The 26,733-nt window shown below is 40.9% G+C and overlaps 1 protein-coding gene across 10 annotated transcripts in view; it reads left to right on the forward strand.

Moving 5' to 3' along the window:
* The window catches only part of shisal1b (shisa like 1b), an 80,980-nt gene that overhangs the window by 19,656 nt on the left and 34,591 nt on the right, over positions 1–26,733 (forward strand). For 4 of the 10 annotated variants that reach the window (XM_086029420.1, XM_086029413.1, XM_086029412.1 and 1 more), the window contains 4 exons: positions 644–746; positions 1,827–1,877; positions 2,188–2,287; positions 18,454–18,664. The gene's annotated coding sequence lies outside the window, so the exon portion shown is untranslated. Of the gene's footprint in view, positions 1–643; positions 747–1,826; positions 1,878–2,187; positions 2,288–2,419; positions 2,551–18,453; positions 18,665–26,733 lie in introns of those variants that run through there. The other 6 variants (XM_086029415.1, XM_086029414.1, XM_086029411.1 and 3 more) reach the window with 4 other exon arrangements.

The raw sequence follows: 26,733 nt of genomic DNA on the forward strand, positions 1-26,733 counted from the left end.
TGCCACTTGAGAAATCGAATACATTAACTATATCAAATATTTACTGGTGTGCGCAACGCCCTCACATATATATATATATTTTACCGACAGCCTTGTAAATACAGGTTGTTTCTCCATTCGCAAAGATGTCATTGTGACAGAGGCATGGACAGTGTCGCACTAGATGCTAAGATGGTGGCCTTTTGCGTTGCATTCATGTTGAAGGGCATGTATGGGAAGTGGTACCCTGCAGATGGGAGTACTCAATTCAATTGGTGGAACACCCATGTCAAAAGAAATAATGCGTAAGTCTCACACAAACATAAATAAGCGTGTCTTTAAAATACAGCACGAATATTACTGACTGGGTTCTCCCCAGCCTAGTAATAAACGACATGCGGCCGATCATTTCCGCCAGTGCAAATGTATATAGAAGTCCTTCTCAACTCTGCGCACTGTGTTATCTCCGTTTGGACAGCTGGCTCAATAGCTGCGTGGTCGCCATGGAAACGTGCTCGATTTCTGACAGCCAGAAGGAACGAGACGCCAAGCCGTTGTTATAATGTGATGTAATGCTCGCTGATTCTACGGATACAATGGAAGGTATTTCCTTCAGTACTCCTTCTTGATTGCAATACTAACAACTGCCACTTGTGTTTTCAAGGAACAGAACCGCAGGCGCATCCTTACAGCCAGGACGGTCTCATAACTGTAATCTGAGCGTGACCCCCCCCCGCCCCCTCGGAGGCAGACAACTTTCAGCAGAGGTAGGGCTGAATGATTTATGGAAAGAGCTCACAATCACAATTATTTTGATTGAGATTGAAATCACGATTAATTATTATTCATTGATTTCAAAACTTTGTATTAATTTAAAGAGGAAATCAATGCAAACGTATTTTTTTCAAGAATATGTCCCCAGCAGGCCCACTAGTTGAAACACGACATTCTGAGTACTATTGCGTTTGTGGAATATGAGTTAAGCGGCAAAATCCCCCCCCTTTTTAGCCATCTCAGGGGGCGGCCATTTTGTCACTTCTGTCGACTGAAAATGACGTCACAGTGTCTCAGGGCTCAGGTAACGACCAATCACGGCTCAGCTTCAGAAAACAGGTCAGCCGTGATTGGTCGTTACCTGAGCCCTGAGCAACTGTGATGTCATTTTCAGTCGACAAAAGTGGCTAAAAACGGGTGGATTAATTTTTATTCCACAAATGCAATATTTATCAGAATGCCTTGTTTCAACTAGTGGGTTTGCATAGTAAATATTCTTGGAAAAAATACATTAGGGTTGGCTTCCACTTTAAAATGGAATAAAATGCAGTTACTAAAAAAACAAACAAATGCAAAGCCAAAGTTGTCAGTTTGGCTTTACTATCGAGTGACAAGTCTGTTTCTCCAACTTCAGCTGGTATTGTGACATTTTTCTCACATCCTCCATTAGCAAAAGGCTGGCGCAGGTGTGCACCTCTGCTCTGATTCATCCTGCTAACAATCCCCCCAATTTGAAGCTTTGCTATTTCCGGATGTCTCAAGTCAATGCCTGCAGAGCTAGCTCATCCAGCTCCAGGAATAGATTTGACTTGCACACCCATGCGTCTCAAATGCAACCCAGAGTGGCAGTTGTGCGCCACCGATATATTGTACATTTGAATGAGGCCTCTCTTCATTCATGTCACAGGCTGGCTTTATATATCACATGGAGAAATGTGAAGAACAAGCTGAGGGCTTGATGATTGAGTGTGTTTTTTTTTTTTTTTTCACATTTTCTCTTCCAAATACTTTGATAATATAAATACTGTAGCTTAGAGTGATGTCACTCATCTCAACCACTTTTTGCCCGGCAGAGTTCATTAGGTTCAAGCATACATCTCCATACGTCAACGGAAAAAAAATGGGTAAGGAATGAAGTGCTGCCTACACGACAACATGCAAATGAACCCTTTCATGCAAAGTGGTCACTACAGTGGACAGCTATTTCAAAGTTGCTTTCGCATATATTAATGAATCTAAAAAAATCTATTTATATTTTAAATAATAACATTAAATCACAATGAATGCATGAAAGGGTTAAAAATATTTTGTTTTAAATTTAGATTAGTTAATATAGGCGAAAGCAACTTTTAAGTAGCTGTCCACTGTAGTGACCACTATGCATGAAAGGGTTAAATTCTTTGAGGCTCACTGAACTAAGCTCTCGTGGGTTAGACAGTACACCAGGAAAACAACATCACATTCCCTGACCGGGAATCAAACCCGGGCCGCGGCGGTGAGAGCACCGAATCCTGACAACGAGACCACCAGGGAGGTTAGTGTCCTCATCAACAATTTTGAACATGAAAACAGAAAAAGACATCTGGATCGGCCATTTTCTCATTGATTGTATAATATTTTCTCAAGAGGGAAATCAGCCTGTCATAGTGAAAATATCATTACGCAGACAATTTGACAGACACTCCAGCTGTCAACACACGCGAGCGTTTGATAGATGAAGACGTTAGATGAAGGAAGGTGGACCGGATAACGAGTGACCCCTCTGCCCACGCCTGCTGGCATGAAGTCCACCTGCGGGTACCTCACTCCACTCAATTCTTTTTTCTTTTTTTTTTTCACATATACTTTCAGCTGCCTCACTGACAGTCTTGTAAAGCCAATTAAAGTGCGTAGGGGGCGGGGGTCATGTTTTTGTGCCGCGGCAAGCAAACCACGACGTGTCAACTTTTTTTCCCCAATAATATCAAAGTACGAATCTCAACAGTGATAGGGCTAATTGCTCTTTGCGCTGTGGTTTGTTGAGCAATAATCAAGCATCCAAATAGTAAACAAGCGGGGACCCGCCGTTATATGTTCTGTTGTTTGCACTTCCCTCACTCTCTGTGACTCTATTTACTCGCTTCTGATTGTGACACTCAGTTAAATGAGCGGGTTGACGTTGCGTGAAATTGAAATTGAACTTTTAAAGGCTACTGTAGCGGAGAGGGCAAAGATAACTGGTCTTTTAGTGGCGACTAAACCATTTATTCAGTGACCTACCCTCCTCAATCACAAATGTAAAATGCAGATTAAGTGAAACCAATTCAGTTAATTCGGTTCAGGCTGAACATCTGTCCATCATTTTCTATAGCACTTATCCTCACTAGGATGCCAGCTGATGTCAGGCACTTGCCAGGCTTTGCTAACTTAGATGTACAAACAACTCATCCACCGTGGCGCCCCAGTCTGAACATAGCAATAATGTCTGTGCATAATCAATAGCATGACAAAATGGATTTTTTTATTTACTTTTGTCAACAAGAGCTCCATGTCGAATCATGACTATACCCACTAAAAAGTCTCAAAAACGAACGCCTAAAAAGAAGAAAGTTAGAAGAAGACATTTCAGGGTCAGTCTGGCAATTTCCAGTGGTCCTTCAAAAACCAAGTCATTCTGACTGACGTTGCATGAAATTGAAATTCTGTTTTAAAGAAGACTGTTGCAGAGACTGCCAAAATGGTCTTTTAGTGACAATTAAACTATTTTCTCAGTGGCCTAAGCTCAATCAGAAATTCAAATACAAAGTCAGTGGAATCGCCTTGCCATCAAAACATTTCTAATTACTGTAACAGATGATGTTTTAAGTAAGATTTTAACATCGTTAACTCATAAATTGAAGGTAACTTAAAAAGCTTAGTTAGTTTTTGCAATTTGGAAGACATACAATACAATACAATTTTAATGTCTTCCAAAAAAAAAAAAAATCAAGTCTGCCATGGTTTAAAGCGGCCATATATGGTCAATTTGGCCATTTCCTCCAGTCCTTCAAAGCCACATTTGTATATAAAAGGGGACGGCTGAAATTAATGCAACGGAACGTGTACTTTTTACACACATGTCATATTTATTTCCACCTGGCTACTTGTGACCCTGGAGGCTTAAGGCGGTCGCAAAACCGTTCGACCTGCACACTCATCTGTCATTACTAATCAACATGCACTCATATCTCCTGTCAAGTCACACAATCACAAGTCATATTGCAACAAACTTCAGTCAGGCAGGTGCGTAGGTGCATACAAACATCTGAATAGACAAGTGCAGTAACCTCAAACGACTTCTATGTATAGCAAAGCTAAATTGTTTTAAAAAATATACGGCGTACTGTAATGTCATTTTGACAACATTTATGGCACAGATCTCAAAAGTCAAAATCACAAGTCATTATTGTGAACACAAACTTAGAATATTAGTGATATTATAAATATTCAGCGAAGTACAATAAAACTTCTCCCGGCTGACGTACAAGTAACATAATGTATTTTCTTTTACGACAAAAATAGTGCAAACTAGAACAGTAATTAGGTATTGCTCAGAACTCAATTAACATTAAATGATAAATACAGGGTAACTTAACATGCCAACAAATGTCAAAACATCCCTTCAGGTCATGCAGTTTACAAGGAATGACATACTGCAATAGTAAACCTGGTAAATATTACATGCCACTTTCAAAAGTAACGATTTTTAATTTAGCTTGCCCGTGGCCTTCGATATGTGTCCTTGAGCACATGTGTCGGCAGGCTGTCGCGTCACATTAGAGTGCTTTGATCGCCAACCAATCAAACAGAACTGACCATGAACTTGCAGGCAAAGACTGAACGAGGACTTGTAACTTGCTTTCGGAACCGACAGATCGAATCAAACGTTCAACAGTCCTCGTCAAATGCACCAGATGAAAAGGCAATGCAAGATACAAGACGTGAAGAATTTTGATGGGTTCTGGAGAGTTTTTTTTTTTCGTTGGGGGCTTTTTGGCGATCCAGAAGTCTGTTTAAAAAAAGTCTTCAAATTAGAGCAAAATAGTTTCATTACTGTATCTATCAACATATTGCTTTGATCCTTTCATTCCATCTGCTAGTTAAAAATACCCACCAATACGAATGTACGGGCCACAATTCTGAGAATGTTTAACGATGTATAAAAAAAAAAAAAATGTAAACAAGAGAAGCTCAGAGAATTGTCCTTTAACAACCACTGTGCGTGACGCTTTTGCTGTATGATTGTTGTTCTTTCTTACATAAATATGGAATCATATTTAATCCATTTAATGTCTCCTGGATATGAAGTCATTTCAAATTAAACATCGACTTTATCCTTTATTCCCCAACCTCTTCTTCTTATAGCCTTTATACTTTTTAACTCTTTATTTTAGGCCTTATCCTTCATATCCTTCACTGCTCTGTCCTAATTTCTTGGGCCTCTTTCTTTATTGGTCCGTACTAACTTCCTGCCCTTATAGGCCTCACCTTTATTGGTCAGACAACTTTCAGCCACCAAATTGCCAGGCCTCGATACGACATAACGGCCACCTTGGCGCAGAGCGGTCTGCCGAATTCCCAAACAGTCGAAACGATGCTTACACGAGCACAAAAATCAGGAGGCAGCAGTTTTTACACTCGAGCGCAGGTGTCCTGTCTACGAATTTAGAGCCCTGCGTGTGACGTTATTATTATTTGGGCCTTTCCTCGTAGTCAGTGGTGAATACGTTGAGGTTTAGCCTTGAATCCATCCTAAAATATCATTTATTCAAGCCCCGTCTTTTGTTATTCATTCATCACATATTTTTTGTTTTCGTTCTTTTTTGGTCCAAGGTTTTTATTCTTTTTGGCCTCAGCCTTTCTTGCCTGTTCTTTTGGCTGCTGGCTGACCAATGATGTGCCGCCGTCTAGGACGCACTGTTTATAAGTCTTGGGCACATTTCAAAGCTGAATTGTTCAGCCAGAAGCTGGCAGCCTGTGAAAGCGTCGCTTGCGCTACTCTGTGTGTTTACGCTTGTTGGGTGTGATTAGTTCTTTGAGTGCCGCTACGCCATTTGACATTACGCTTCATTGTTGTCAGCCGGTTGGCTAGCGTCGCCGCTGCTCACTTATCATTGCGCTGCGTCGTTCTGTGGATGTAATTAAAATCCTCTTAGACGGTCCGATTCCTCTCGTGGCGCTTCCAGGCGCCAGTGTTGGCGACCCTGTGAGCTTTGACGTGTTTGTCTGATTGTCAATAATGAAAGTACTATCGCGGTGCCAGGTGGGCGGAAAGGATGATTGGCATCTCGTAAAATTACACAAGCTCATATTCCCGTGACATTTATCGGTAAATTATGTGGCAATGATCTCTCACCTCGCCGGCTTCCTTTATTGGAGCTTCGAAGGACACTTGGATTCTTTCTCCTTATGTAGAACGATTCCCTAAAAAAGAATAACGTGCTCAAGTGGCTTTATATGCACAGCAGCATCGTATTTATTGCCCTCCTAGTTTTTGCAGTAACTCAGCGTTCCCCGTTTGGCCTGAGCTATTAAAATTTATATTCTGATACTCCAGCATGATCTTGGAGATGATGATTCAGTCTTGGATGATTTCACTTGTTTGTCTTGTGCTGCCAAACACTGGAAGGAGCAGCGAAAGTTTATATATGAGAGGAGCCTGCTTCTTTTTACTACTGCGCACTGTTCAGAGGCCAGCTAGAGGACATCATTGTAATGGAGGAGGTATTGTGACTGCATTCACGTTTGGATTGAATCCATTTTGATTTGTGGTGTTCATTATTATGAAAGTGTAGAACTGCACTGCGGCAAAATAAGAGACAAGAGTTTATTAGTATTTTGATAATGTAAAAATAACCTTTTTTTTTTTTTTACAACTTCTCATTACAACGCACTGTTGTATATAATGAGTTAAATTAAGCCTAATATTTGTACCCATTTGTAGTCGGCATTGGAACAAGCAACCATCACAACCTTTTATTGATTTATGATAATGCAATTTAAAGTATAATTAGAATCCCAGAATGCTTAACAAATCTTATTGTAGCCCCATCTACTATGGTGATTGGCTTGTTACAAAAGCAGATTTGAGAAGCAGTACATAATTATAAAGTTTGATCGGACATCAACATTGATAATATTTCCTGCATGTGTTCAAGTTTACTAAATTAAGAAATCGCCAAGCAACACCTAATTGTTAAATGCTATCACTAAATTCCACACGAGATCCATCAATATTTGATTCTTTTTGGGGAAAAAAAACCCAAACAATTCACCCTGCTTAGCTTAAAGCGGAAGTCAACTCAAACATATTTTTTTTATAAGAATATGTTCTTTGCAGGCCCACTAGTTGAAACACAGCATTCTGATTAATATTGAGTTTGTGGAATATGAGTTAAGCAACAAAATCCACCCGTTTTTAGCCATCTCTGAGGGCGGCCATTTTGTCACTTCCGTCGCCTGAAAAATGACATCACACACCCTCAGGGCTCAGATAACAACCAATCACGGCTCAGCTTCAGAAAACAATCTGAGCCCTGAGGGTCTGTGATGTCATTTTCAGTGACAAAATGGCCGCCCCCTGAGATGGCTAAAAACGGGTTTATTTTGCTGTTTAACTCATATTTCATATTAATCATATGACCTTGTTTCAACTAGTGGGCCAGCATAGAACATATTCTTGAAATAATATATATGTTTGGGTTGACTTCCATTTTAAAGCTACACGCTCATGTGCATGTTTTTGACACGCTAATCCTAAAACCACTTGGAGCATGATTATATGATCTTGCCTTCCACTCATCCAAGGTCTGGTTACATGACCTCACCTGAGCCACTCTGCAAATTGAGTTTGACCCCAATCAGACTGCTGATGACAGTCCAATCTGAGCTGACCTGACATTGACACACTCACACTAAGAATATTAATACACTCTCATTCCTCATCTGCTGCTCATACAGCTCAGCAGCCATTCGACCATTTCTGCAGTATGCATGTTTATGGCTTCTAAATGCACAGCTCCTTGAAATTGCACCAGCAGGACAGGGAAGGTTGCATCAATCAATACTTATGAATCATGGACCTTTTCAGACACACAGAATATGACTTTCTCAACCACGTTGAGTCATGTCATGACTGATGAATGATTTTATACGCCATATTACGATGACACCAACAAACGGCTTTGCACACCACGGAATAAATTCAGTGGAACTTGGAAAGCCGTTCAGGATCGTTGGTGGACTTGCATTTTTCTCTTAATAATCTATTGAGTCACACTGTCACATCCTAAAGCCCTGAAGCTCACAAGTGGAATTAAAAAAAAAAAAAGAAAGAAATCAGCCGAGTGACAGCTCGTATCTCCATAAAAATGTGTGCGCTATGCTTGATTTCATTTGATGAAATAAGATGCATTTCCTCATTTGCCATTGAATGTAGAAGTACTTTCCATAACTTTTTTTTTTTTTTTAATTGACATTTTTCAGTTATGAGATGAGTACATTCGATCAGGAGATAACAATAAAAAAAACTTTTCAACGGGTGCAAATTTGGCGAAGCAAAGTATGTCTCCATCAGAGTTAAAGAACATCAAAAATAAACTGTCATACTGTACCCAAACAACACACTCAACCACACATTCACACCACACACTTCAGGTCTTAAAAAAAAAAAAAAAAAAAAGGGAATACAACAACGAAGTTAATTAATAAATAAAATGGGTAAAGCAAGCAAACAAAACAAACAAAAAAACACAGCTGAAAAAGAATTGAATCCATTCAACTGACTAACCTAATTCACCCTTGGACGAGAACAACATTAAAATTGAACGTTGCCTGTACAGTTGATGAAGGTTTCATCATGGTCACAGATTTGTTCTCAACGGAATGGTCACATATCCTTCATCCTTTAAACGCCTCGACAGAGAGTTGAGGATGGTTTGTATCCTGCGCAGGCTGGTAACAGTGCAAAGTTTTTTTTTTTTTTTTACAAGTTCCTGTCATTCATAAATCCGCTGCTGCTGCGGTGGCAAGTGTTGTAGTTACAGAGGACATTTGAAAGATTCGGTTCCCCACAGCAACGGCGCATCGCGCGACTTTGCCCCTGAGCTATTACACGCGATGCCTCGGGATAAGATTGCCTTTAAAAGCCTCTCAAACATAATATGAATAGTTCGTTGCAAGGGCTAACACGTCCTGGCGAGTCCTCGCTGCGAGAAAGCTTCCTGGACAGCTCCTGCAGAGGTTAATGTTTGTGTCACTGAATTGAATTCCATCGCTGCTGCTCCATTTAACTTACAGGCGACGGGAGTGTTCACTTTGACATTCATTTTAATCATGGCAGCTACCTATACTGCCTATCCGTTTTATAGATCAAAGATCATTTGCAGATAGTGCTCATATCTTTCTAAGTCTGAAAATTCCTCATCTTTTTTTCACCTTCTTTTTGGAATGAGTGCCGGTAAGTCTCGTGAGATACAGCATGCTGACCGCTCGTGAAAACAAATGAGGCCACATTTACGAAGCTTTACCTCCTTTACCCCTAGAGTCTCTTGTCTCAAAGCCAATTAGTTTACACTGCAGTGAGTAATGAGTAAACAGACCCCCAAAATATCCCTTCATTTGTTATATTTTCACATGCAAATTTAACCAGATTCTTTTCTTTTTCCTTGAGAAATGGCTGTTGTTTGACAGATCAGTCTAGAGCCCGACTGATGAATCATCGATTAAATCGGCCTTCAAACACTGGTCCAAATAATCAGCCAAATGGCCAATATTTGCTGATTGTTTTTACCAGCAGTGGTACACAAGTAGCACGAATTTCATTATTTATTACACATAAATCTATACCATAACCTTGTATCCTTAAATCTATATAATGAAATGTGTTGATAAGGTCATTCTATGATCTATCATTCAAAACACGGGTTATATAGCAAAAACCTGTGTATGATTAACACCCATTGAAATGCATTGGGAGGAATTATTTTATGCATTATAAATGTTTTTTTTTTTTTTAAATCAGATGATTAATCTGTAATTGGTCTTTTATTCTGTCAAAAAGCGGCATCGGCCTCCAAAAATCCATACCGGCCGGGCCCTAAATCACACTCTAGATATGATATAAACTGTGGCTGTTGATGGCACCCTGATGCTTGCTTGTTAAAAGTGAACCGCTCCTTCAATCTCTTTTACATGCGTGCTACATTAATTCCATCATTTATAACAGCTAGTAGAAAGTGAACCGAAATACATCTGACGCCAAAAAGAATCTTTGCATTAATGTTAAGCAAATTGGGCGTGTCTGCATCGATCAAGGTTAATTAAACACGCCATGTCTGTTGAGGCTGTTGCGATCCAGAATTTCATTTCTTTGCTGTGTTTCCACAAGGGAATGTTTTTAAAACACATTTAGCAGCTCTTCAGATATTCATGGCAAAAATCATCCTCTGCCAAAAACCTCATGCAAAATTTACTCGGGCCCTCACCTTTCAAAGGAGGCCAGACTGACAACAGCGCCTCCTTGCAGCCTTTGGACTGAAAAGAACCCTGACAGGTGACTGTGTTGTGCAGCCTTTGTTGTTTACACAGCAACAAAGGATGAAAAGAGCACATATACTATTGGCAGCTTTTAAATATTTGATGGAACTGCCCTGCGTTGCTTGACATTTTAGGCATAAAAATGGATTTGTACAGGGTAGTGGTTAATACGTCCGCCTCACGGTTCTGAAGTTGTGGGTTCGGTCATTTTTGCACAGGATATAGAATATTTGCCTGTGAGTTATAGTGTCTCCCTACGTGTGTTGCTGCGCCGTTTGTGTTGAAAGATCCATTCCTTAAAGCGTCACAATACCGCGACGTCCTCCATTGTGTGTTAGCATTAGGCTAGCAAACTTCGAGGCTAATTTATGTCATTGTTTAAAATGTAACATCATGTAATTGTTTTTGTTTTGAAGGTAAACTTTTAACTTGCAGTGGCATTAAAAAGTGTGAAGCCTCTTTATTCACGATGCTAAACTGCTGCTTTTTGTGACGTGAGCTGTCTACTGTCAGGTCACTCAAGGCACCACTGTACTATAACAATTACACAATGGAAAGTATTTTTTTTTACCATTTCAATGACGCTAAAAGCAATGCATTTTGATCTCACATAAAATCTGTGATATTTTGCCCTGTGCAATTCATTTTCACATCACACAAGCCGACCTATTTGGTCGCATGATGGCGGCTATCAAGAGTTTAGACACACCAACACTGTGAGCGACAAGCTATTTTGGTGTGATGCCAGAACCAATTTGTCATTCACACGTGGGAAGCAATAATGCCGTCAGTCAAACACCAGGCTGGGAAAATTACAGGTACTGAACAATGATTTGATCAAACGGTACAACTTTCAGTCACATTCCGCAACACTGAAGCTTAACTCATTAAATGCCAGCCATTTGTAGCATAGCTAAGCCCCTGAGTGCCAGCCATTTTTGAGGATTTTCACCCATCTTTGAAGGCCCGCAGAATATTGTTTTTAATGGCTATATAGACATGGGATCTACCAAAAGAAAGATCGGACTATTCTTTCATCAGAAAAAAAAAATTCTAGCATGTTTCATTCTTTAGTAATCGGCAGTAGAACAGAGGCAAGTTTCACTGAAAATCCTGTTTCTGGGGAAAAAAAACGGAGAAATCGAGGGTTTTGTGAAAAGACTTATTTCAAGTAAAACTTCAACTTTGACGCCAATATTTTTTGATTTTATGACACCTCAGATATATAAACAGTACGTTTCTTGTATATAAAAAACAATTCTAAAAAAAAGCAATTTTGATGGCAAAAACAATGTATGTTCAAATATCTATTTACAATGTGCAAAAAAATGTAGGAACATTGTGCTACATACATACATATGACTGTGTGTTAACTTCGATCATATTTTTGGGGGCGTATGGGAGGTTCGAAGCCCACAAAAGGATACACACCATATTGCTCAACGCCCCAATACATGGTGAGAGTTGTGAGTTGTTTTTGCACAACCCCAGTGATAAAAGTCACTGCTAAAAAGCCCTTACCTCTGGGTTGGCCCAGTCAATCCAAAGGAGGAAATACTCCTCAAAGCATATTGTAACCCTTTGGATTGATGGTGCCGCCCCGCCCCGCCCCACCCCCCACCCCTGACGTGTCAAGAGAGCCACATCAAATGCACACAAAAAACGCATTTCTCGTTAACATGAGGTAGGCATCAAATGGGTTAATTAGCTTGTCTTCCTCATTTTGATTCGTATCCTGAGAAGCCCTGAGAAGTGTGCGCTGCAGCTTCGTTTGCCTTTCGGAGCGGGCAATTTTGATTACCATCCAGCTATTTCTCAGCTAGCTGAGCGCTTTATGATTGAGTCTTGTACTTGCTGATGATAAGTGACACCCCACGTGCTTTGGAATAAGCAACATTAACTTTTGAGGCAATTACAAGCTCACGATAGAAGCGCCTGGGGAAAGCCACACATCAGACGGCTGACTAAGCGAGAGCTGATGTCGTATTTCAGGTTGAGGTCGTGGGATGACTTCCTAATAAGCTTCTAAAGAGCGACAGAGTTTAAAAATTGGACCAACAACACAATTGCCATACATTTCATACATACACATGTATACTGTACAGTGGTGCCTTGAGATGCAATTTCAGTTAACTACCATCATATTCTTGTGGCCATTCAACCCTGCACATTGACTACTTTATCTTTAAAGACTCAGGACATCCCCACGATGATTATTCGCCCTTTCTTCTTCTGGCCAACGGTCATGCTAATACCGAAATAAATACATTTAAAATCGTCCCCAAGCGTCATGTATTCATCGACAAAGACAAAACCGAAGGATATTTTACTCTAATTATCGCTAGTTTTATAAACGTGAAATATTGTTTCAGTTAGATTTTGTTTTTATAAAGACATTTTCAATTTGTTGTTTTTTTTTTGGTTTGTTTTAACAAAAATGTTTTTTCAATTTAAAAAAACTCATAAGTCGTCTCGCCCATGTCAAAGCACCATTTTATTTTCATATTGTATACAAAGTGCTGACTGCCATTCAAAATAATGATTTCATAAAGCCCTGACTTTAGTAATTACTGTTTCTTTTTTTTGCTTGGTCCGAACTGTAAATTTTTTCCCCATTAGCCAACGGGACACAAACGACTGTGCCGTGAATTGGTAACAGTTGCTTTATTTTCTTCAATGAATAATTTCACATGTATGCATATATATATTGTACATTTTAAAGTACCTTAGACAGAGTATTAATTTGCCTTAATTCTGTCATTAAGATGAATGTATTACTCTTCAGAATCTTTTGAACATGAGGACAAATACTCTACTGTCACACCTGCAATCTACACCTTTATCTAGATCTGTACCAAATGCCACTGCTTCATTTTGTTCTGCCACTCTGTAATTCTAAAGGATATATTTTTTGTGCAGTCCTGCTAAGTCCCCCGCCAAAAAAAAAAAAAAAATCAATAAAAACATAATACCTGTATCCTTGGTGGAGGTAAGAAGCATGTCTCGCTATTCAAATGTAGGGTGATTGGCGCCACTGGCCAGAAGAGTCCACATGCCCATTAGCAGCCTCCTTCCCAAAAAGAGAAGGACGTGCAATTACTCGGCGCGGATTTGCACGCTCCGCTGGGCCTCCTTTGACCTCCAACTGGAGCGCTTTAAGCTAGGACCCGTGAGAAATGCTAAAGCATTCGCCCGCTTGATCGTCGCGGGACGAAGCAGCATCAGCTGCGCCACCCCGTTCTCTTCAGCATTTTAAAAGCATCACTTCACAGCCCTTGCAATGGACGGTGAAAAAAATGGCACAGGAGGTTTTACGAGAAAATGATCCACTGGAGGAAAATTAATTAGAACAAACATTTACCAGAACTAGCATTTAATACCAAACTAAGCCTTGAGTGTTCCTTTATTTTGAAGAGCGAAAGTCACATCTGTATCAAATAGCCTGCAGGTTCAATGGCGGACCATATAAGCCGATCCTCGGCTCCATAAAACGAGTCAAGAGAAATCTCCTGGAGCTTGGCAAAATGGAGGAAAAAGCGCAACAAACAGAATTGCAAAATAACGTTGGCAATTCTCTGAAAGGTTGGTCTCTTTAGAATCCCGGCCTGAAATATTCAGGTAGTGTAGATAATAAGAGTTGATGAACATCTCCATGCTCATGCTTTGTATAATTAATGAGAGCAGCTGCATGGAAAACAATTCAAGCATGGATGTGGTCATGAATACGGGTCTCGCTACTCTCCAACCGGGAGCTCTGACTCACTGACATTGTTACCCCAAAACACCGACTGCTCCAATTGCATTGTGGCAGGCATATCGGCCGTGTGTGCGTGTTGGGTCTTAAGTGAGCAATCGACACAACCTCCCTGCTCGCATTCATCTATCATGACCTCGTTTCCCAAGTACATTTCACATTCTGCTCAATATTTCATAAGGAACGTAAGGAAGTATGTCTCTGTATTTACTGTTACTGTCGTTGAAGGATCGGCACATTTTTTCCCCGAGCGGCCGGTCTGATCGATCGTTGCGTGTGATCACTTTTTCACATGGAGCAGGCATGCAGCTTGATTTAAATAACATATTTGTGCTCGCTAAGTGTCTCACGTACGCTGAATGTTGATTAGATGAAGAGCGAAACATAAGATGTCATGTGGAGGAATGCACTCAGATGGGAAATGTCTAATGTTCCAGAAAGAACTCGCTGGAGCATTGCATTGCACTGACTGTAAAAGGAGTGCTGGAAGAAAATCGTTATTTTGGCCACATTTATCTTTGGCAGCAGCCTCTTTTGGTATCTCAGAAGCTGTGAAAGTGACAGGTCACCTTTGTTCCCTCTTCTGTGTTGGTACCTTTGACAGGGAAAAAGTTGGCGGCAGTTTAAAAGGGGATGTTGACACCTTTTAGTCAGATTTACCTTTGACAGTAGCCCTTTTGCCACAATTCGGCTCCATTGTTTTTCCTGTCTGCTCTCAGTGTTTTTCCATTCACCTCTCATCTGCTTCTCTCTGCCGGCCCACCTCATGAGTTGTGCTGCTCACTTGAGCACAGGTGCGTCTGACCATCAATCAGCCACTCCTCAAAGGGGAAAATCAACCCAAACGTATTTTTTTCCCGAATATGTTCCCAGCAGGCCTACTAGTTGAAACACGGCATTCTGATTAATATTGTGTTTGTGGAATATGAGTTATTAAGTAGCAAAATCCACCCGTTTTTTAGCCAGCTCAGGGGGAGGGCGGCCATTTTGTCACTTCTCTCAACTGAAAGTGACATCACAACTGCTCGGGGCTCAAGTATCGACCAATCACGGCTCAGCTTCAGAAAACAGGTTATCCGGGATTGGTCGTTACCTGAGCCCTGAGCAGGTGTGATGTCATTTTCAGTCGACAGAAGTGACTAAATGGCCGCCCCCAGAGATGGCTAAAAACGGGTGGATTAACTCTTATTCTACAAACGCAATATTTATCAGAATGCTGCGTTTCAACTAGTGGGCATATTCTTGAAAAAAATATGTTTGGGTTGACTTTCCTTTCAAGTCTTTCCTGCACACTCATTGTTTGCCAGATTGTCCTTCCACTCTCAGGCAAGACTCTTCTTTGGATTGATCTTTTGTTTACAACTCGGCCTGCCTCTGACCTCTCTTCCTCGTCCTGGTAATCACCTCAGTCTTCTATCCCTAACTGAGAATTCTGCTTTGGTCCTTGCTGCACTCTGTTTGCCTGTCCCCGTGGTTGTGCTGCAACAACGCCCCAGTCTGAGTTTCCCTGTTGTGCTACCAGTGGATTGCGGAATATGACATGTCCATGCCCTGGAACCCTTCCCAAGTCTACAGGGACTCTTGGATTTCCACTTGTTTTTAAACTGTTTTACAACTCGTCTGTTTTTCTCTGCAACTGTCACACCGGATATTAAGTCATTCTACTCTGACCTCAGACATTTTTAGGCAACAAACTTATCTCCAAAGTAGGAAAACTGAAGTTTGCCTACACGCTCTCCTCATCCCTTTTCTGTACCTTCTACACAGAATATTGACACTGGAAAATGCCAGCTTTGACCGTTAATGTGAAAAGACTTATTGACGCCCCGCAGATGCTGGGAAACTGCCAGGTTCTTCCCCCCATTATCTGTTGGTAGCTTTTACACAGAACAGGGACACGGGAAATAGCACTTGAAAGTGCTTATTGACGTCTTTGGACCTTATTTACCTTTGCAGTCTGTTTAAGCACCGAAATATCTCTGAGGCTGGGAAACTGCCTTTGCTTCCGGAAGAAGCTGGCTTGGACGGGGCAGTGTGAAAGGGTCTCTTGATGCCTTTGGCCCTGATTTACTGTTGGCAGCGACCTGTTTATGCAGCAAATTATCTACGAGTTCATCTTTGCCCCCCATTTTGTGTCAGTACCACTGTATTCTCTTCTGGATTCTGTAATATGAACTTTGCACACGTCTCAACCCCCCCAACAACACTCCCCAAAGCCTCCCTTTTGACCCTCATCAGAATTCCCTCAAGTTAAGCAGGCACGCCGACCTGATGTACTCGACGGGGCCTCTGTGAGGCGTTGACATGACCATATGTCCTTTCTCTACCCCTATTCATGTGGTGTGATTGAGGGCTTAGTCACTTGGCTTTTCGTTGTGACACTGTATCCACACACATGGAGAAGGTTGTGCAGATAACCTTAGCTGATACACGGGACCTTGATTGATTCCAGCGCCTCTCATGTATATCGACTTGAGCGGGCTCAGTACTCTTGGGAGACACTTAAAGCTGGACGGCTGCCTCGACACGTCACTAGTCAGCTGAACGGAGAGGCACCTTAATGCACCGGCACTGTGACACACGCACGTACACAACAGTGCTTTGCGCGTGCGCAATTTAATGTCACAAAAAAGCTAACAGTTGGCACACTTTCAATGGGATGAAAGGTGCAACAATGTCTCCTTTGCTACATTGATAGAGCAGACAGCAAACATAATTCACAGGCAATTGATTCTTTTCTTTGCCCCAACAAATCTATGGCTAATAGTCTTCCTCTATTTGGTATGTAAAAACATCATTCATTTGAATAAAACATTGTGGAAGAGCTCAAAAACTTGACAGGAGGTGAATACAATCCCTTCTCAAATCATGGGGAGGAGGAAGGAAATAATGGCAACTAATGTTCCAGGGTCAAACCATCACGATCATAAAACATGTATAGGTCTTGTTTTAACATTCTTAATCATCATATAAATGTCAAATATTAGGGGAAGTAAACCCCCCAAAAATCTTTACATTATGTTCTACAGTAGTTTGTGGAATATGAGTTAAGCAGTAAAATCCACCCTTTTTTGTCCATCTCAGAGGGCGGCCATTTTGTCACTTGCTGTCCACTGAAAATGACATCACAGTTGCTCAGTGCTCAGGTAAAGACCAAGCAATCAGGGCTCGCATTTTTCTTTTTTAAAAAAAGAGGAATTTAAAAAAATGTGAGCTGGAGACACTTGTAAACAAAGTGGAGTCCCCAAAAACTTTTTTTGGGCATGCTGTCCTCGGGAGTCAACAACAAGCTCCATGAAATTTATAAAAATGAAATATTATATAAAAATAACATAAAAATTATAAAAGTGCCTAGTTGTGGTAAATAGCCACAGAGAACGATGTCCAGCTTCAACAAAATAGCAGCGCTAGCAATCCTAAAATAGCATTAGCACTTTAAACATGCCATTGTTAGCTAGCCGCAGCTGCTGAATTGGCAGCATGACTTGTTCATAATAGAGTGTTATTAAATACTAAATGAATCGGTCTGAAGTTCTATATTTTGGAATGCAATTAAAAATAAAAGAAAGGTGATAAATGTACCTGTTGAGCCAAAACATTGCTAACTTTGTATCGCTTCTGCATCGTTTCAGCTGCCTGAGGTCCCGTCACCTCGCCTCTCATTGCTAATCTTTTACCGAGTTGTTAGCAAACAAGGGCTGGATATCTTTTTTATTTTCCGTAGGTGGGTAGTCCAAAATCATTCCCGTAAAGCTCCTGAAGTCCAAGCTGTCAGATCAGCCATTATCTTCAGTCACTTTTTATGTGTACGCTAGTGTATGGCACATGATTGACTTTGTCGGCCATGGCGACTGTCTCTGATAGTTGTTCTTCCTCGGTGCGGTGGTTTCTTTAAAAATGAATCTCCAAATAGGTTAGTCTCTTTACATTCTCTTTCATTTTGTTTTATTATAATTGTTTTATCCAATATTGCTAACAGATTAATGGGAAAAATTGAGAACAGTCACAGTCAAAACCCGAATAATTTGATGTCACATAAAACATACATCATGGTCCGTCGACTCCACTTTGGCGCCGCGTGAGGGAGAAAAGGATAAAAAAAAACCGGAAAAGTAAGAGTGCACAAAATGGATTTCACTCAGAACGTAAGTTGAGCCGCGTGCTAACAGGAAATCTGTGGCCCTCGGGAGGAATGACGACTGAAGGAGAAGAGACATACAGCGAGATAAACAAGCGCTCACGCACTATGCAGGATCTCCCATCAGTGTGCAACCACACCAGCTCTCTCGCTCTTTCCCCCTCCCTCGCTTCACTCTCTCTCTCCTGTGTGTTGTTTCATCTCACTCTGTCTTTCGCTCTCTCTTAACTCGCCCGCCGCTGCGCTCTGACAGATGAGGGAGACACCGCCGAGGAGGAAACTCGGGGGCGTGAAGAGTGCATTCGCTTCCTCGACCGGCCGCCTTTTTCCTCATGAGCAGCTCATCAAGTTGACCCGGAACGCTGCTGAGGAGGAAGATGAAGAGGATCGGCGTTTGAGGGACGCGGCGCAACAGGGTGGCGACAAGCCGGGAAGTCTGCCCTGGTTCTTCATGCTCAAGCAAGGTCAGCTGCGCATCACTTCACACTTCACACTCATTATTCTTTCTTGTCTTAGAGTGATTGTCCAAACACAGAATCAGTCAGTTTTAATTGAGAAGTCAAGTTCCACTTTGTCTTGAGACTTTTTGCTGTCCAAAAGTACATCAAGGCACTCAGGTGGAGTCTCTTTTTTTTTTTTTTTTTTTTTTTTTTCAAAAGGCATCACTTGGATGCTAATAAGCAGGGCTGGCAGGAAGGCAGGCAGGGGCTGCCACCGGTGACTTGGAAGCAGGCGTGTGGGAGACGCTTGGGTGGATTTAGGGAAGAGAAACGGGGAGGGGGGGAGAGAAAGGAGATTCCCTTTGTTCAGCCAGACAAAAACGAAGCCTTCTCCTCTGTGAAATATTCTGCCCAGGGGCAGCCGCTGTCAGTTTTTATGATTTGACGTGACTGGGAACATTGTTTGAGACTGCAATATTGCTGGCATGTGCATGAGTTGGCTCTAATGTGCCTTCATCCATGCACACAGATAAGACACACTCCCCGGATGCTGAGCTCGTATTATTCACCATTAAACCGGGAATATGACTACGTTGTTGGGGAGAACTGTTGCAGAATGTCTTCATGTAGTCGGCTGCTCAACAGCAGAGGGTACAGGTGTTTATTAGGAGGTTTTTTTTTTTCTAAAGGGGTGAGGCCTTTTCTACAAATCGTTGGTGCTGGGTAGAATCCTCACATCTTCAAATCCACCACTTTTCAGGAAGAACAGCACGTTTGTTGTACATCATAAAGAGTAAGATATTTTTAACACTTTTGATTGGTCAATAATTTGTAAAAAAAAAAAATAATAACACGCCCAAAATTTTAATTTGACGAATTTGGACAGGGAAGGTTGCTGGCCAACAGTGACAAAATGCCTTTCAATAAATACAATATTTTAAAACCAAAACCAGTCTTAGTGTGTCACAATAACATATCCACTAATATGTTGTCCAACAAACACATGTACTGTATCTTCTAATTTTGTAATTTACATCCTCCCCAAAAAACAGCACGTTTGTTTGTATTTAGAATAAAGAAACGTTTAAAAAACAATCAATAGTGATACATGCATTTTGTTATACACCATCAATATTATAGAATACTATACTGCATGTAATTTTGTATTATGGTCTTGGTCACTCACTGAAGCGTAGATCATGGCTTTCTTATTTCTTGTGTTGCTCCCAAATTGAAAATCCAGGTTAGCACGTCTGCCTCGCAGTTCTGAGCTTCGAGCTTCGGGATTCTCCCTTTGCTTGTGTTGGTTTTCTGGTACTCCAGCTTCCTTGTACATTCTAAAAACGTCCGTCGGGTTCAAACACTATCGAAAAATCAATGCATTCATGCAATGAAAGGTTTTATGTCCAGCTTTACAGATGCCACGTTCGCTTTGTGCCATAGTAAAGATTGCATGATGACCAGTAAAAGCTGGCATTTTTATAAGGGCACATCATTTATTAAAGCAGACCAGCCATTATTCGGGGTGGGGCGTTTATTGTAGCAGATGCCGCTTCTTGAGGAAAATGGACGCGTCCCATTCTAGAAATGCTAACCCTTCCATGTATAGCCACTTTTTGCACGTCTGCCTTTGTGATTGAACATGAGGCTTGTGGCGGTTGTACTTTTATTAAACACAAAACATTAGGGTGTCACAGCATGTGGAGTAATTATCGTGCACTGTGCGTGTTTAGACACAAAAAGAAGAGATATTGCGCAAGACGTGCACAAATACGGTTGATTCTTTTCCGCACAAGTCAAGTGCGCGCCTGCGTTGAGCCATTGTGTTTATACAAAAGACCGCTAAAGTAAAGAACGAGCCCTTAAAAATGGACGTTCTCATGCGGGGGACTCTAAACATGCTCGCGTGTTATCAACTTATCGTCACTGTCGCCTCCGCAGGAGTGGCTGAACACGCACGAGGTCATGCAGGTCGTGTTTGGCCATCAGTCATCAGTGTGTGTGTGTGTGTGTGTGTGTGTGTGTGTGTGTGTGTGTGTGTGTGTGTGTGTCGTGTGTCACCTTGTCTCGCACTTACATGGGTGTGTGTCACATGACAGTAAAGACCACTACATCTGTACTCACACGGTCACTGATTGACACACACACACACACATTCCCTCCAAGAAGTACAGTATGTACGTGCATATTTCAAACACATGGCAAGTAAGTTGTTCCATCATGTTATATTTTATTTTTATAGTATTTCTCACAAAGAGAACTAAAAAAATGCTTATAGAGTCATAAACATTTTATAGTCAATAAAAGAAAAAAAAACCAAATCAAAATAGTTAAGTCCTACCGGAATCTTAACAAAAGTGTTTTTTAAAACTCACCTATTTTACAAGACAGCGGTGAAAAGCCAAAAATATGGTGGTCACTCTCGATTAAGATGAGCTTTTTGTTTGGATGACTCAGATGTACTTAGTAAAGAAGATATATTTAGCTTTCCCGGAAATCATCCCTTCACATATGTAGCATGAAGGAAAAAGCGTCGTTTGCGGCTCTTCTCTTCTTTGAGCATTTTAGTTGCAACTTCCAACTGCGTCATCTTATTAATGTGAACGTAACAATGCACGTTGATGAATACTGGTACAATATTTGCGTAAATGTGCCAAAGTTAGCCCAATTTACATTCATTTTCCCAAGGCAGGTGACAAAAAATATAGAAAAGACATATAAAAACGTCAAAAAGTCCTTCACAAGTTCACATTTAATCAACAGTGTAATGCGCCTAAGTGCAAGTAGTAAAGTGTTTCCAGTATTTCTGAATAATTATTTACAAATAAGTAAGTGAGGATTATTGGTAGTCAATCTGACGTCAAAGGTTTTAGGACTGGTCGAGGTGGTCGCCTTTTTTTTTTACATGCAGGAAAGAGCCTGTAATTTGTTAAATCCACTGCCATTTTTATCTTTCGGTTTTAGGAGCAACTTCCAATTTTTTTGGGTGCAGCGCCACCCCTTGGTGTGACATCGCAATTGCAGTTAAAAATGACACTCAACTTAGTGCACCTGCAAATGTCGTCTACCCAGTGAACAGAATTGTACGTGTTCTGATAGGGCTGCTCGATTGTGAAAAAAATATTAATCACGATTATTTTGGTGATAATTAAAATCATGATTATTCAAACGATCATTTATTTTTTTTGGTACAGAACAAGAAAATGTTTAAACTTAAAAGACAAATTTAAAGAAATTTCTTTGAAACACTATAAGTATGTAATTTCCTTTTGGACCAAACAAAATTCATAAAATGAGTTTTTATAAAATAAAAAAAAAAGGTGCAAATGTATAAATCCAAGTATGAGTTCCTTGTGTAAGTTCCTTGCGCTGGATATAAATGCATATTAATAATAGTTTTTTTACCATTATGCCAATTTTGTAATCGTGGAGTGGAATAATCGTAATCGTAATTGAATTTCGATTAATTGCACAGTCCTAAATTCTGATACTTTTCTTGAAAGCTAGTTCTTCATTCATACATTTGTTGCCCAGAGGAATACAAATCAAATGCGGAGGCAACCACGGTATGTCATAAGGCGATGACTACAGTAGAAGATTCACTTATTAACGGTCCTTTGTGGCGACCGTAATGCTAATGTGGCTCCTGGATGAAAATGAGTTTGACAGCCCTGCAGCAGTCGACGCACACATTGCGCACACTTTCATGGGAAGGCAGAGCGGGGCGAGGCGTCGTGACCGGTGTCTTGGCACAAGCTATCAAGGTGAACATTTGGAGTGAGGAGCACTTCACATTCAGCAGAGATCATCCACAGAAAAAATCATCACGCGGAGGAAGACTTTACCCTGCCTAACTGTCAACATGCGTGTGTTTAACGCCATCTCGCGGATCATCACGCTCCGACGACCTCCATTTCATGGATGATAGTCATGTAGCAATTACTCCGAGGCTGGAAATGAACAGTATTTGCAATCAATTATCAATTGCTTTCAGTTGGTGATTGTTTTTAAACGGCAGAAAATAGCTCCCAAAAAGATCTGCTTTCCCACGGTGAAATCATCATTCAGAGAAGGAATTGTACTTCCAAGCATTCTCTTAGCAATTAAACAATAACTGCTTTGTTTTTACACAAAAGGAGTAAAAGCAGAAGGCGAAACGCAGCGGCAGCGGTGCCTGAGGCTATGAGCTAAACTTCTTCGCGTTGAAATGCACAAGCCAACTGTTAGAAATCAGACTGCAGCCTACCGATTCTTCTGGCAAAATAAGACGTCAATGTCAGTCTACCGTCATTCCTGCAAATTAAGACACAACGCCCTGTACGAACCCCACAGTTGCGGCAAAGGGGACATTTGGAAACGCTAACTCGATCAGCGGGGGGGCATCACTCTGCACACTTTCACACCCGCTTGCAAGCATATTCGTTCTTTTTTTTTCTATTTTTATGTTACTAGTTCAGACGTTTTGGCTCACATTGAGTAGCCTTGAGAATCTCAAACCATACACTTTTTCTACCAGTCCACTGTCGGTATATACAGTATAATAGAATCGTATTCTTGCAGTATTTACACATTAGAGGCCTAAGCGTTTTGTTCTTAATAATCTTATTTAATCTCGGCAAAGCTCGGCAAAACAAACTTAGTCAATAAACAAAATAACAGCACACCATTACAAGTATCTACGCTCTTCCGCCCAACTACTCGTTATCTTCATGTCTTATATAAACATTTTCGCATTGCCTCCCACACAGCTAAATATCAAACGGCAAGAAAAATGCACACAAAGCGTCACTGCGGATGGATGGCGAGTGCTCACAGGTCGGTGTAATTGTAGGGAAATGTCAAAACATAATACAATAAACGATATATCTTTATGGTCATTGTTACGAGACATTCAGAATTAATTTGGTAAATACGTTTTGGGTGCATTGAGATTCTACGTACTACATGCTGAAATGTGTAGTTAGTTATATTTTATTTTCAATAATCACAATTTCTGTCATTTTTCCTGTTAATGTGTTCATGAAAAGACTTTCAGGTGAATTATGGTTCAACGCGGGAAAAAAAATGCTGAAACCGTAATTTTACTAGAGGTGCAACAATTACTCAATTAGACAACTAATCAATTATTGTCTTAAATTGCCAACTATTGTAATGATGGATTAATCATTTGGAGACCTTGTTGAACTTAAAATGGTCCACATCCTTGGAATTTCAGCCTCTCAACGGTAAATATTCTCAGATTTATGTTGTCCTCAGAGGAAGCAGACTGATTGTCTTTCTGTTTAACCAAAATTGTTCAACATTTTTGCCCCTTTTCTGACATTCAACATCCCAAACCAATAACTCAATTATAATCAATTACTGTCTGTGCATTTTCTGCAGTCAATTTGAAATGATTTCATTTCTGAATAAATGCGTGGAAATAAAAATCATTTTTTCTTTTATCCGATTAATCGAAAAATGAATCATTAGTTGCGCATTTAGATTGTACATTTTTAGGAATTGAAATTGATCATGTTTTTTTTCCAGTAATAAATTAGTTGAATTAAAAAATGAATGCACGGTGACGAAGTGCTTAGCACCTCTGCCTCACAGATGAAAGGTTCTGGTTTCGAATCTCGACTCACGCGCACGTACTCTGGCTTCCGCCCACATTCCCAAAACACGCACGTGTGGTTCTTTCACAACTCGACACTGTCCATAGCTGTTAAAGTGAGTGTGAATGGTTTGTGTCTATATCTGCCCTGTGATTGGCTGGCGGCCAGTCCACAGTGGTACGTTGCCTCTCGCCCAAAGCCAGCCGGGACCGGCTCCAGTGACCCGAATGGGGACCGGCATTTTTAAAACTAAATGGATGGATGCCAGTCTCAACTGCAGCGATGGTAATTGCGGGGTCGTGAGCATTGTGCTGCCTAATTGTCTGAACTCGCATTGACAAAGTGGCCTCGTCGCGTCTCACGGCCGGTTTGTGCCTGATTGATGATAGCGGCGGCAGCCGATTCATTATCTTCCACGAAGTAAAAATAAACAGCAGCTGTTGTCATCGGCTATTCACACTATACAGTAGCGTCTGCTTTTCCGTGCAGCCGTGAAGAAAACTGCACTCGTTTAGTTTGTCCGCTATGTCATTGTGACATTTTTTTGGGTTCATGCCAGAGTTCAACTGTGCATCCGTGTGTGTGCGAGTGTGTGTGTGTGTGTTAATATGAATTGTTGACCACTTGCCAGAGCTGTATGAGAAAATGTGTGCTTGTTAGACAACGTGAGAGGCAGACTGACGACGCCTTTGATGCTACTTCTCTTCCACATCAGATTCCGCCCATTAGATATAATCTAGCCAAGGGAATCGCACACACACACACGCGTACACACCATTCTATTTTATAGGCAAAAAGCCAACTCCCAGTTCCAGTGTCCACTTTCTTTTTACGTGGCACCAGCTAATTATTCGTAAGCCACATACAGTACGGTACAATGAAAACTACAATAGCCTACTCTCCCTTAATGTCTTATTTCGTTTTCAAGAGCAAAGTTATACAGAAACAAAAACATGTATCATCCACCAAAAAAACTGATTTGCAGAATTGGCCTGCCTGTTGCTAGGCAGAGTTCATAAAGCTGCCTCTTGTAAAGCTGAGAATTAGTTTCCTGTAAATTTCTGATTACCTTTCCATGGGATGTTCAGCACTGGCGTTTTAATTGAATTCATGGTTGATTTAAATAACTCAAGAGGAAATTCAGCTGTTTGAATTGTGATATATATTTGAGTCTAATATAGCTCGATCTTGTGGCTACAGTAGCCCCAAACTTCCTGAAATCACGCCTTTTAACTACACCGTAGTTGTTGTGACTAGGCGTGTGCCAACATACACAATTTAAGCTTTATTAAAACAGTTTCTTTACATTGACTTTTATTATGTTTTTAACACAATACAGTGATATTTTTCTTCATTAAAAACACCTAACAAAAAAATGTTGGCCTTTTATCGGTGGGGCTCCAATGGATTAATGTCATTTCAATGGGAATATTAATTTGATTTCAATATGGGTTACTCGTTTGGTCATGGAATTAATTCTCATTAAAGTGGAAATCAACCCAAATATATTTTTTTGAAAATATGTTCCCAGCAGGCCCACTGATTAATTTTGCATTTGTGGAATAAGAGTTAAGCAGCAAAATCCACCCCTTTTTAGCCATCTCAGGGGGCGGCCATTTTGTCACTTCTGTCGACCGAAAGTGACATCACAACTGCTCAGGGCTCGGGTAACGACCAATCATAGCTCAGCTTCTGAAAACAGGTCAGCCGCGATTGGCCGTTACCTGAGCCCTGAGCAACTGTGATGTCATTTTCAGTCGACAGAAGTGACAAAACGGCCGCCCCCAGAGATGGCTAAAAACGGGTGGATTAACTTTTATTGCACAAATGCAATATTTATCAGAATGCCTTGTTTCAACTAGTGAGCCTTCATAGAACATATTCTTGAAAAAAAGATGTTTGGGTTGACTTTGTCTAGGTACCACTGTAGCAATGTTTTTTTCAAGACTGATGGATGCTTAGTGCAGAGGGCCAAAGTACATTTCCCTTGCAAACAACAGGAATAAGCAAAAATATTAAATTAGCAAAAAGTCAGAAAACAAGACTGGCAGTGACAAACCAAAACTGGGAATAAACTCACCGCAATCGGAAACAAGACGTGAATTGAGGAAACGTGACGGACGACGTCAGGAACGGAAACAATGACACAACACAGATCATTGCAGTGTCTTTCCCTATACAAGTACACCTCCTGACTTGAAAAACATTTATAGCTGTGAAAATAATGAATAAAATATCTCCCCCAAAAAATCTATAAAAGTCAGCGAGTCAGCGCTTCTTTACATACGTGTGTGTGTTTATGGAGAAGGCTGTGAGCGTTCGTTGCGTGTTTTCCAAAGGAGATGAGGCGTCGCTTTGCTTGATATGCGCCGAGAATAATTAAAAAATCAACAAGCTGTTCGACCCGCCGGCGATGTTTGAATAGCGACGCCTGGTGTGCGTGCGCGCGCGCGCGCGTGTGTGTGCGTGTTAGGTGCGTAGTCAAATAATGACATT

The sequence above is a fragment of the Filicampus tigris genome, chromosome 4, assembly GCF_054856515.1.
Source record: "Filicampus tigris isolate MCC_2025a chromosome 4, RoL_Ftig_1.0, whole genome shotgun sequence".
Classification (NCBI taxonomy): domain Eukaryota; kingdom Metazoa; phylum Chordata; class Actinopteri; order Syngnathiformes; family Syngnathidae; genus Filicampus; species Filicampus tigris.